The sequence below is a fragment of the Phlebotomus papatasi genome, chromosome 1 (assembly GCF_024763615.1).
Source record: "Phlebotomus papatasi isolate M1 chromosome 1, Ppap_2.1, whole genome shotgun sequence".
Classification (NCBI taxonomy): Eukaryota; Metazoa; Arthropoda; class Insecta; order Diptera; family Psychodidae; genus Phlebotomus; species Phlebotomus papatasi.
In genome coordinates this window covers 69,257,089-69,270,861 of record NC_077222.1, presented here as the reverse complement: position 1 = coordinate 69,270,861, position 13,773 = coordinate 69,257,089, and the positions used below count along the sequence as shown (strand labels likewise).

Sequence of the window (13,773 nt, the reverse complement as noted above, 5' to 3'; positions counted from 1 at the left end):
CAGTTTTCCTTTTATAAATATTTATTCTATTCAAGCTCATATTATATAAAATTTGTTCAATTTGAAAATAATTAAAATTAAAATTCTTCTATTAAAACTTCTGTATGAAAATTGTTTTAAAACAAATTTTTAAAAACTTCATATTTTTCTGCGACTTAGATTGAGATAAAACACAGATAAATTTTTTTATAAGTTTGTAAAACAATTAAATCTTCATAAAAAATTATTTAATTGTTCTTACAGTGATTGATACCGTAGATTTTAAGCGAAATATCCCTGGTTTATTACGTTTTTACTGGAAAAGATTCACATTTTGACGCCGGTTTGCCAATTAGGCCATGTTTTTAATTTTTAACAAATGTTCTTTTTTTCTCAAAGTCCCAGAAGCATGTATAAATGATTCAATTTATGCTTTGTACAGTGCTAAAAGAAATAAAACCCGTGGTCTGTTCAACTAAAATGTTGTGAAAAATGCATTACAAATGAGTTCTAAAAAAAAAACAAAAACTTGCTGTACGATTTTTTAAACAAAGTGGACGATATTACATTTTCCCTATAACAAGTTGTCTGATATATAACTTGAGCAAATGTTTATATTTAAATTGCGTTTCTGTATGTTGTATTGAAAAGTTTCAAATTAAATTTTTAAAATATTAGGGGAAAGTACTCTCAATTCGAACGTTCATGCCTTCGAATAATGTGAATTTTCTTTTATTTTTCCTAACAGATTTACACATAATTATTATGTAATTATCAATAAATTGTTGATAAGCTAACTAATATTTATTAGAAATGATGTAGGTTTTTTAGGAAAAGTAAAAGAAAATCCACATTATTCGAAGGCATAAACGTTCTAAGGGAGAGTACTTTCCCCTACACTTCAAAATCGGAATATTGTCGTGCGTCGAAAGTATTGCCTCTTTCCGCTATTTTACAAGATTCTAAATCCCGTCAATAGAAGGCTGCAAGGGTTGTTCATTAACTTCGGCAACTTAAAATTTTTCAGGATTTGAAAATAACCTTTATAAGATTATTTAAATGATAAAAAATCAATGATAAAGTGTAGAATTGATAAGTGAATGAGTTTTGTGTCCTAAAAGGATCCCTTATGTTCTCTACACACTACAGAAATTTATGTCCATATTGAAGAGTTTGTCCTACGCAAGCATAGGAAATTTGCTTCAACTTGGATAGATATTTATCGAGTGTGTAGATGCCATAAGGTTCAAATCCTCCGAATTCGTTAAACTATTCCTCTTTTAATTTAGAATCGTGTTCTTCTATTAGGTACTAGTGGTAGTGGTACTACGTTAATTGAGACCACCTAATGGGTCAAGTGGTGCAGTACCCTCTCTATGATGCACGTGGCTTGAGTTCAAATCTCCCTTAAGTTCACCAGAAATTTTCTGGTGATAAAGACGTTTGAACTGCATCCAATGAGCTTCAATGGATATCTTGAACTTCCCCTGTAAGAAGCCCTAGATTCCTAGATATTGGAACATTTTGCCACTATTATTATATCATAATAGGGGAAAGCGCGCTGCCTTCGGATGACTTAAACTTCGGACAATTCAATTTTTTCTCTTTGTTCCTTATGGATTTCCCCCATATAATGCTTTTCTGAAAATTTGAGGCATTAGACTAGCTATTAAAATTTAATATTATAATGGGACAAATTCAGAATGAATTGTTTGAAGTTTAAATCATCCGAAGGTAGCGCGCTTTCCTCTACTACGTTAAATATTTTAACTAGGTGCATTATATCGTGTCGTAAACTCTTAAAATGTATATACGTTTTTAAATGTTGTAATCGATATCAGTCAAAACCGTATAAGGGGTATAGGGGAAAGTACTCTCCCTTCGAACGTTCATGCCTTCGAATAATGTGAATTTTCTTTTAGTTTTCCTAAAGAGACTTACACATTTCTATTAAATATTAGTTGGCTTATCATCAATTGTTGATAATTCCGTGATAATTTTGTGTAAATCTCTTACAAAAAATAAAAGAAATTCACATTATTCGAAGGCATGAACGTTCGAAAGGAGAGCACTTTCCCCTAAGCATTGACAGATAAATATATCAATATATGTCAATACTTCATAAGAATAAATCGAATAAATACACCCTCTTTGTTTTCCTTCTCAAATTAAGTGTAATTTCATGTATTATATAAATTTTATAGCCACATGCTGTATCACATTTATGTACTTATACGATCAAGAGCCCTAACATGTACTTTCGTTGGGATTAGTAAAACAAATGGCATTAACACATTTGGCTTAACTGAAATCATTATTTATAAATTTATTGAATTGTCTTACAATCGACGATAATAAGAATTATTCACTTTAATCAGAAGTTTTTCAAAATCTCGAAATATCCAGAATTTACAATCAATTCAATACAAAAGTAAAAATTTAAAATGAAAATAAATATTTGCGAAATATCTGTGCAATTTTTCACATGATATTCAAGTATTCATAAATATTTTCCTCAAAGCTAATTCAGCTCATAAAATTCCTCTCCAACCAATTGATGGATCTCAAGCTTTTCTTCTCTACGCCCTCATCAAAAATTTCTGTTTTTTTTTTATTTTTCTTCTGTGTTAATGAGATTCAGTTAATTTGTGTATTTTCCTCACACTCCCATTCATCCGTGGTGATTTGTGAATGAAGTTTCCACATAGCAAGTATTCATTTATTATTATCGTGTCTCACAAGGGAAGTACTCGAGTCATCAAATTCAGAAAAATCTGAGGCTTTGCTCAACTACGCATAAAGGCATCAAATTAAACGTGGTATATTCAAAAAGTGCGAAATCGGGTTAATTTTTTTTTAAAAATTCCCTAAAGTTGAGAATGACACCTTACGCAGCATATAATAAAGAAAATTCATATGGGACTGCATGCGGCGCTGGCTCAGCGGTAGCGCACTGGGCGTTCAACGGGAGTGCCGCGGGTTCGATCCCCTGGCTCTGTCTGTTTTTTTTCCTTTTGATATCTTTTTTTTTCAATTAAAAATTCTATTCTTTATTAAGTAGTATTATTGTAGTGTAAATTGCTTATCTAGAGTGCTGAATTAAAATCCCCAACAAATTTTTAAAAGCGATGAAAGTGAATCCCATAATTTATCAAATAATCAATTTACTAGTAGAAAAATAAATAAAAAAAACCTGTATGCGGCACTCCCGTTGAACGCCCAGTGCGCTACCGCTGAGCCAGCGCCGCATGCAGTCCCATATGAATTTTCTTTATTATATGCTGCGTAAGGTGTCATTTTCAACTTTAGGGAATTTTTTTTCTTTAAAAAAAAAGGGAATTAACCCGATTTCGCACTTTTTGAATATACCACGTTTAATTTGATGCCTTTATGCGTAGTTGAGCAAAGCCTCAGATTTTTCTGAATTTGATGACTCGAGTACTTCCCTTGTCAGAAACACAAAGCAGCTCTCTACCAAAAGCAAAGATTATATACCCTCACACAAATATCCCATTTTTGCAAAGAAAAAAGAATTGTATATTGATTCATTAGCATCACTTCAATACCACTCAATATACACACGAAAATATTCGTACGACAAAAACTTTGAGGAAAGGAAAAAATTTGCATATTGATTCATACTTTAAATGTCATTTAAGCTGGAAAAGCTTCATACTACTCTTCTTCTTTTGTTCTCGTGTAGTGTATTTATCACAATCATTTCTTCCTCCTTTTTTATCTTCATCTCTGATGCAAATAAACACACAAAGCTCTTTTCTATTCATCTTTTATCAACTATTTTCATTTAAGAGCGTATAATACCCGGGAAAACCTCAAATTAATAACATGCTGTATAGTACTAAGTGTTATTGTAATTTTTCTTACAGAAATCATCTCTCTTATGAGATACACACATCATTTCAAGGTAATATCACTTGATAATGAATCAATTACAGCTTGATAGCAATATTGGCTCTTTTTTTTAAATTGTTAGTATCATACAATTGTCAAATTCCTGAACTGTGACCTTAACTTCTGATCAAGTGTTATTTTAGCTAAATGTATTTAGTTTGATTTATATGGCTGATTCCATAGAATTTTTATCCTTTAAAAATTAAGCACGGATTTTAAACTTTAAAGCTTTGAATAAAAGTGCATGGAAATGTTATAAAAATTTATGTACTATAAAATAACAAATTCAACTTTATTGAAGATTGGTCTTAAATATAAAAAAAATGCACGACCATCGCATCGTGCTTTCTGTCTAATGACCAGCGCACAATAACTTTTGTTTGTAAACATGTTTTCAAAATTTCCTATGAGAGGGAGCGAGATGACTAGATCTACATTTCATTCACTTTCATAGAAAATTTCGAAAACATGTTGACAAACAAAAGTTATTGTGCGCTTGGCATAATGCCCAAAGCATAATAACTTTTGTTTTATAAACATGTTTTTGAAATTTTTATGAGAGTGAATGAAATAGAGATCTAGTCGTCTCCCTGTTTGTCAGAGGCAGTTCCGAAATCATTGAGTGAATGAAACCTAAATCTAGTCATCTCGCTGACTCTCATAGGTAATTTTGAAAACATATTTATAAACAAAAGTTATTGTGCGTTGGGCATTATGCATAATGTTTTTTTGTTTTGTAAATGTGTTTTTTGAAACGGCCCATAATGACCAGCGCACAATAACTTTTGTTTGTAAATATGTTTTCAAAATTTCCCATGAGAATGAGCGAGATGACTATATCTATGTTTCATTCACTCTCATTGAAATGTCAAAAACAGGTTTTCTAAACAAAAGTTATTGTGCGTTGGACATAAAAATGAGTGAAATGACTAGAACTAGATCTCGCTCACTCTCATTGAAATATCAAAAACATGCATAGAAAAATTATTGTATGTGGCGCATAAGAACAAGCAAGATAACTTTAATCTACATTTTATTTCTCTCACTGAAATGTCGATAATAATATTTATGTTTGCAAAAGAAAAGTTATTGTGTGTTGTATATTATGTCCAGCGCCCAACATTTTTGTTTTGTAAACATGTTTTTGAAATTGCCTTTGTTTTTGACTAGATCTAGGTTTCATTCTAGATCTAGACCAGTTCATTAAAAACAATAAACAAATACAAAATTTATGTTAAGGAAATTTTGTTAGTCTCTAAAATTTTAATTTAATTATTTTAAATCTTTTTTAATTCAATGAAATTCAATCGATTGAAATTTTACATCTTAATCTTTTAAACTGAGATCAGGCATCAGAAATCAGATATATATTTGTCTCATTCTGTCAAATGCAAATTGATATATCAATTTCATTTTAATTTCAAATTCAATTTCCGTTCGACAGAAAAAGACAATTTATATCTGATTTCAGTCTCAAAGAATAAGAGGTAAAATTGCAATCGATTGAATTTCGCTAAATTGAAAAGGTGTGCCAATGTCACTAGGAAAGATTTGCCGTGTTCAAAATAATCTTAGTTTAATCTTAGTTTAATTTTTGGATCATCAAAAAGTGACTTAAAGATGATTTCTTTTGTAAGATTACCCAGAAAAAAATAAACAAATTAATCCTAAAAAATAAAAGGTCCTTTGTAATTACCGCGCGAAACCTTTATGATTTTGGTTATGCGGGATTTAGACCTAAGGCTTAGCCAAATAGCTTAACTGCTATATAATTTTTCAATAAAAATTATTCTGGAGAAAATGTTTACGCAAGTATAGTATTTTTATAGAAATTAATATAAGAAACCGGACCTTCAGGAACAGCGTTAAACCTTTGAGGATTACTTTAAGCTTCAAAATTACCTTGGCAAACGTTTTAAGATATTAAAAAAATCATCCCTATTTAACGACTCGTTATAAAATAATATATAATTTAATAAACAATGTTAAGGGAGACAGTTTCTGCCGAGGTAAAGAAATAAACATTTTAATTTATAAATTTGGTTTTAGAGACAAGAAATATTCTTTGCACATAATTTAAGGTCCCAAAGTTTCTCGTGATGCTAATATAAAACCAGGATATTAATGATTTTTTAAGTTTTCGAAAATATTTATTATAAAATGGCATCATTAAGCTATATTTTCTCGATTAAAAATTTAAAAAAGCTGAGATTGTGAAGAATCCCAGCTAAAAATAATTCTGCTTGGAATTTTGTGAAGAAAATATGCTACTCGACAAAACGACATGGTTTACATTAATTTCCCAACTTCTGCTATTTATTGCCACTAACAATGTAATTTTTATAGCCATAAGGAAGAAAAAAATGCATTGTATTCATTTATATTGTACACAATTTTTCACCATTACTTTAATTGCTCGATCTTAAAGTGTGAGCAATATAATAAACCGTTGATTCGGAATTTATATTTCATTTTTTGACTATTCAAGATAATATATAACTTGGTAAAATTTTGGAATTCCAGTGTTTGTTTATCATTCGGAGAAAGATAAACAACAAATGGTGTGAGTTAGCTATTTATAGTTTTCGACGACCCCCCTCTATAATATGATATTCCCAAGGAACGCTTTTAGATAAGATTCTTTACAATATTTTCCTTTATATTCCCCAGCTCGTCTAATAAAGGGAAGTGGGGTACTTTTAAATCGCGGTAACTTTTAAACAGGTTCTTTTCTCCCAACTAAACTCCTCACTATCGAATCGATAGTATCGATAAATCTATATCTGCTGGATGAAGTGAATGTTGACTTTTTACATATTATTGGGCCATTCATTGTGACCTTCTTAAAAGAATGTGACTGTTGAGAAATATCTTTATTGGTTACCGGAAGTGCGGCTATCGTTTAAATTTTTCAAAATCGACAGTCGATAGTATCGAAAAGAAATTATCATGTCACCCCAGGGCTTTTTTCTCACTTCCCCCTATACCTTTGCTAATCCGACGTTTGTCTATCTGGGCTTGAGCAGGCTTAGAAACTTAACGTTTAGAGATAGGGACATGGTGTTGTCGATGGACCCCCCATAAGTCTACATTTGTTTAACAAAACCTTCATATTAGCCTCGAAATTTTCGTTCTTCATTAAAACCATCCCTCGCCAATCTTGATTTGGACCTCTAAAGAACCTTATTAACAAGTTCGAGCATGTCACAAAGCAGAGAAGTTTTTCCATCACCTTTCATTTCTCCCTCACACGCTTTTCAGATAAATATAAAGAGTTAAAAAGAGGCATTAAAGCCATATAAAAATCCCACTTATTGCAATTTTTTTCTCTTGCAAATGCATAAATTGCGTAGGTGCATGATAAATGAGAATTTTATATCTTTTCCTGTATTTAAGCAGGAAAGCCCTATAATTAATATTTATATTATACACACACTTTCAGTTACTTTAATTTTTAATGTCAATGCAATTTGGTTTGACCTGTTTCCCTTTCTCAATGTCTTCTTTGCCGCTATACCTCTTTTGCCAATCATTAGTGCACAAATTAACCTAGTATCGATATAATTGAACAAAAAAAATCTAGGTATCAATATGCGTCTATAGAGTGATCTCAACATTCTTTACGTACACTTCTCTCAATGTTTTTTAGCATTGACACATTTTAAACCACTTCTTTTGCAGCATGCAATATTCGTATAATCAACTTGTGATGAAATAACAGCAGACACAGATAGAGACTTCAGAGTATAGAAAATGGCACAGTATGACTTCAACACATGGATTTAAATTGTTCTCTTATTTCGCATAATTCAGAGGGAGGTTATTGAAAAACTAAACAAGACCTAATACCTAATTTACTCACAATTGTGACACTCTTTCCATTTACAATGGATAATTGTAGCATTGCCTCAATATCTTGATTAATTCTGCTCTTTTTTTCATTTTCTTTGCATCTTCACAAGATCTCTACAAACACTTTTCTTTATTTATATTTTTTTGCATTCACACACAATGTCACACATAATCACGAGACAAAAACCAAAAGAGAATGTTTAATAAATTATGAGTATTGAATTACCAATAATTGAGTATTTTCTATGCAGTCACCACTATTTTCAATTAACTTTTGCTCCCAGTTTGTTAAATATATCCGGGAATTATATACATTTCCCCAAGTCAATTTACGATTTAGTGCACTAGTGCATGTAATGGTTAGGCAAGAAAATCACTTGAGGCCAACCCTCGATACACTTCTCAATTTCATAACATATCAATCACAGTGAAAGACACAAATATTTAATAAAAAAAAAATACACAATTGAATCACGTAAAATGTGTACAAGCTACGATGGTTTGAATGAAACTAAAAGTGAGAAACTTACGGCTGTAGCTTTGGTCAAACACCTAAAACCTCTTCTTTAGAGCTCGCTCGATTGAAAACCTCGTTCACTCTCGCACTCACACTCCAAATATTCACCAACAAATTCAATGAGTGAGCTTTTCAACATTGGAATACTATATAGAGTTGTTTGTCGAGATTTTCTTATTGTTATTATATTTATCCAAGTTGATGCTCCTCTAAGTATTGGTAAATCTCAAATAGATGTGCAGTATATATTTTTGAGAATGAAAAAAGCTCCCAGGAGGGAGGTCAGCAATGTCTGTAATTGTTAGTGGTGGGTGAAATGGTATCAAAAATTAATTTGAAAGAAGAAAATAACAAAAAGAACAACAGATTAGGTCAATAACCAAGGATTAAAATAAACTGGTCAGAACTTTGTGAAAAATTGTTCACAAAAATATTATTAATTTTCGTAGTTAAAATTTACAGAAAAGTCAATTAATTAATACACTGAGAAAAAAAAGAGGGTGCTATTAACATTTTTTCCTCAGAAATTTAACACTTTTTATGTGTAAAAATATATCAACATTTTTTAATGTTAATTTTACACCTTATTAAGGGTAAAATTAACATGAAAAAGGGTAATTTAACCCACATTACACCTAAAGAGGGTAATATTTACACCGATTTTGGATCAATACTGCAGGGTAAAATTAACAATTCCGGAATGTTATTTTAACTTTTTCGGATTTATCTCAGTGATACCTACTTCAATGATTGCACCCGCGCTTAATGGAGGTAAAGAGAAATTTTCTGTGTCTCGGGCAATTGTTCTACATATTATCCTATATATAAATTTAATTCCTTTCAGAATTTTGAACATTCGAGATTTTGGCTTTCTGGATTTTGGCCCTTTTGAGATTTTGGCGTTCGGGGTTTTGGCTTTCGGGATTTTGGTTGCCTTCGATTTCTAAATCATTAAACATTTTTTTTTACAAATAATAATGGAATTGTCAGGCCCAATCTCTATTGAAATTAATACAACAAATCTCTCTGGATAAGATTCGAACACTTTTAATTCTATTAAATTTCTGATAAACTGAAAAGAATTCGAAAATCGGAAATTTGTATCATAGACCAAGCACTCTGACATTTAACTAGACATGTAGTCCACTCCACTGCATGACTTTCAAATTTTTGATTGGTAAAAAATTACAATTTTAACAAAAATGAATATACACTGAGAGAAATCCAAAAAAGTTAAAATAACCTTCCGGAAATGTTAATTTTACCCTGCAGTATTGATCCGAAATCGGTGTAAATATTATGCTTTTTAGGTGTATTAGGGGTTAAATTTACCCTTTTTCATGTTATTTTTACCCTTAAACAGGTGTAAATTTAACATTAAAAAATGTTGATATATCTTTACACCTAAAAACTGTTAAAGTTATGAGGAAAAAAAGTTAATCGCACCCCCGTTTATTTCTCAGTGTATTTATTTTTTACAAATATGCATCTAAGATCATTGAAATATCCAACGCACAATAAGTTTTATTTTGTAAACATGTTTTTGAAACTACACATTCACTCTCACTTAAAGGTCGGAAAGATTGTAAATAATCTCGCTAGAAACATATTTACAATACAAAAGTTATTTGGGCGTTACTCATAACAAAAAAAAAACAATGTTTTTTTTCTTTTTCTTTTATTAAAACTTTAATGTTGATTTTGCGGTTTATTTGAGAAAATTTTCAAAAGTAAACGAACTTTACGTTATTATGCGAAAATTGATTTCAATCGTTGTTTTCAAAATTAAAGACTAAACCGTTCTAGAGAACGTAGTTCTCAACCGATTCGAGGAAGCCTGGACTCATTTAAAAGATCTTGGAATCCTTAGCAAGTCTGAACTGGTGTGAAATTGCTTATGAACCAGTAAATTCTTGAATTAAATTTAAGTGTATTGCATTCACGCTGCCATTAGTTTGAATAAATCTTGTTATAATTTTGTCAAAAGGATGTTGTTTACCAATTTGAAAAAAAAAATCTCAAATTTTACATAAAAAATATCCTTTTGACAAACTTTTAACGAGATCCAGTTGGCCGTCGATTGACAAAACTTTTTCATATTTCGTATGGAAGGGCATCCTTTTGAGAAAGTTTTCGGGTTAACTTAAAAACTTTTAGAGTACTTTTAGGGAAAAACTTCAAAAGCTACGAATTCGATCATTTCACAAAGGTGGAACGCTTTCCCACTCATTATTGCTTTTAATGAAAACACTTTTGATTTCTATTGACCAAATTATACTAAATACTCATCATCATCACCTAGTCTCAACCAATAGTTAATATAATAAATTATGCTGCACTTTACAAATGATTTTCATTAAATATCATACAACATCCCATACGTAATTTCTCTGGCTTGTGAAGAATCAGCTTGATGATGTTTCTCTACATTGCATGTCATTTATTTATAAGTAAAATACAAAAAAAATAACAAGCAAATATATAAATGCTTAATAGTTAACAATTTCCCACGTGAAACATATTTCGAACGATGACATCTCCAGTCGAGAAAAGAAGCAAAGTAACACGAGAAAGTCGCTGAGTCTATCACAAATCTCTATCTATAGATATGTACATACAAAAATCATTTTCTTACTTCATTAACTTACACACATATGACTTATATTTCAGCAGAAAATGTCTTAAGTGATTCATACTTTAATGAGAAATTTTTCTCTATACCAATAGGATAATTACAAAACTTAATGATGATAACAATTCTACATATAAATACAATTTTGCTTCAATTGCCTTTTGAGAATGCTCTTTGCAGTCGCCATCTGATTAGTTTTTTTCCCCACGACAATTTGTGCTATTCTTTTTCTCACATACCAGAGCGAAATTAAATTTATGGATTATTATTCATAATTTTGCAAAAGCCTTCTTAACAAAGCAAGGCGCATTGACGATATACAAAATATTTTGACTGTATTTTTTTTTATTATTTTCCGCAGAAGTTAAATTTTTCGTAGTAAGGAATTTTTATGAAAATGGATGATTTTAAACCAAACACAATGCTTACGGTTAAGGGCAAATAGGTGGAAGTGGGGCACCTTTAAATTGGGGCAGCTTTAAAATACAGTTTTTCTCCTATTTTTGAATGAAACTTGACCTTACCATGATTTAATTTAGTTCCACTAACCAATTGTGAATCTAAATTACATAATGATAAGGCTGAATTCTATTAAAAAAAATAGGGGAAAAAGCCAATCCAAAGAATTCAAAGGTGTCCCAATTTCCTCTAAGAAAAATTTTTATCCAAAAAATTTAAATGATTACATTTTAATTTGATTTTTAATAAATTTTGAATTATTTATACTTCTGAATTTTTTTTAATAAGTGTTTTCTGTATCAAAAAATAGTTATAAGGCATCTCAGCTTACCGGAATTCTCGAACTCGTAACTATGATGCCATGATCAAAAGAACCATGCTTAACAGAGAGTTTTTACAACAATTTGTGCCGTTTGTCATTATTTTATTTAACGACTTACAACCAATTTATAATTACCTTAAAATTTTCCCCAATATGTGTTGAAAACTAATATTGAATTTTTAATAAATATTTATTATGATTGTTTAAAAGGTGCAATACCGGTTAAAGCTTCTCCACAATTTTAAATCTTTCTAATAAGTACTTAGTGTGTGTCAATCGATTAAGAAATAAGGAAAACGGGATGAAAATGAAGGTAATTTTACGAATAAGAAGATCGTAGAGGTTATCCGAAGGCCCTAAATCGTTATCTGTAATCGCTTATGCCCTAGACAGGCTTACGATTTAGCCATGAAACGGTTTATTTATTGGGTAATTGATAGGAATGCAATTCAATCATTATTTTGGTTATTTTAACGTTACGCCGACTCGGCTTAAGACGTAGGTAGGGTGGAATCACCAGTTCTCGCCAGTGCCCCACTTCTCGCCACTTACATTGAAATCGCTATTTTTCGCAATTTATGAAATAAATGAGTCGCAATTTTTTTGTATTGTTTCTGCTTCTACGCATAGAATCGAAAAATAATAATTATTTGTTTTGGATTCACGATTTTGATCACTTTTTAGAGCAATATTTTAAGCAAGTGCATCGAATCCAACATCTCTTACCAAATATACTAAGTGTCGTCAAATTTTCATCAGGCCAAAAATACCTATTTGGGTAAATAATTTGTCTATTGAATATTTAATTGCACTTGTGGAATACATAAAATTTGTATTTAGTCAATTAATATTTCATTTTATATTATTTTTGTATAAAAATGAGGCATGGCGGAAAGTGGTAATATTCTAAAATTGATTGACCACCTGTCGCCATCTCTTTTCAATAGGCGACGCTAACTTCACTTCGTACATTCTCAGTTGTCAAATCTGCTTTGTTTACTTTCTGCAAAAGCCCCATAATTTGATTTCTCAAATAAAAGTGAAGAAAAATCATTTAAAGAGAGTAATAATAAAGTGATCACAAGGAAAGAGAAATGGTGAATGTATTCTTTTCATAGCATTGCCCAAAATAACCGAGTGTGGTTCTTTTCAAGTGGGTGGCGAGAAGTGGTTACAAATTTTACAAAACTGGCGAAAAGTGGTAAAAAGTGGCGACGAAGTGGTTATTTTTGCATTATTAATAAAAATCAGTTTTTTAAGTAGTCCAGCGTTATGTTCTAGGATTATTGTTTTCACGTATCTAGAGCCAATACATCTAAGTAACTTTGTGTCAAATTTGACTTATCTTGTAACAAGGATTCAAAAGTTATAATTAAATGTATTTAATTTTTTCCTAAACATGGCGATAGCCGGTTATTCCACCCTATGTCCAATACATTAGTCTCTAGTTTTACTCACGGATTTATGGACGGATGGACCTATGAACAAAATTCGACGTCATTTTTCTCGCAACTTTAGAATTGCAAAATTGTAACAAAATATTTAGGCAAATTTACAGGTAAAAAGATGAAAAAAATTAAAATTATCCACTGACTCAATGTATGTGAATCTTAAAATTTTTAAAGTGGTTAAACTAAATTGCGTGCCCTACAAACACCTTGTAAATATCAATATTTGCATTTTTACCTTTTTGAAACACTTTTTTTCATCAACGAGATGTAATCTGTATGAAAATCAGTCTTTCTGAGACTTTTCTTCAATTTGCATAATTTTGTAATTACCAAAATGAAAATTAGGTCAAATTTTTAGATGCATAGAGTAAAATTTCCAACTTTTCTAGATTATTTGCATTAAATGTCCACAGTATTTTAAAGCATAAATTTTATCTCAGCACTGTCGTGAATCAAGACGTAAAGTTGATACATTTGTAAGTGCTATATATCACCATATTTCCTTAGAATTGACTAATTTGTGTTTTTCCTCTTTCATGTCTATGTTGTTTTTTTTCCATCGTGTTCTCCGCAAAATTAAATCAGATATTTATTTTTAGTATTCAATTGAATGCTATATACTACATTAGCATTCAAAAGACAAAAATAT

General features: G+C 30.6%; 1 protein-coding gene across 4 annotated transcripts in view; it reads right to left on the bottom strand.

Moving 5' to 3' along the window:
* Nucleotides 1-13,773, bottom strand: part of LOC129798844 (E3 ubiquitin-protein ligase RNF19B-like) — an 80,255-nt gene that overhangs the window by 46,649 nt on the left and 19,833 nt on the right. Inside the window, exon 1 of one of the 4 annotated variants that reach the window (XM_055842278.1) lies at nucleotides 8,274-8,346. The exons of 1 other annotated variant lie outside the window; for it this stretch is intronic. The gene's annotated coding sequence lies outside the window, so the exon portion shown is untranslated. Of the gene's footprint in view, nucleotides 1-7,753; nucleotides 8,347-13,773 lie in introns of those variants that run through there. 2 more of the 4 variants (XM_055842270.1, XM_055842261.1) reach the window with 2 other exon arrangements.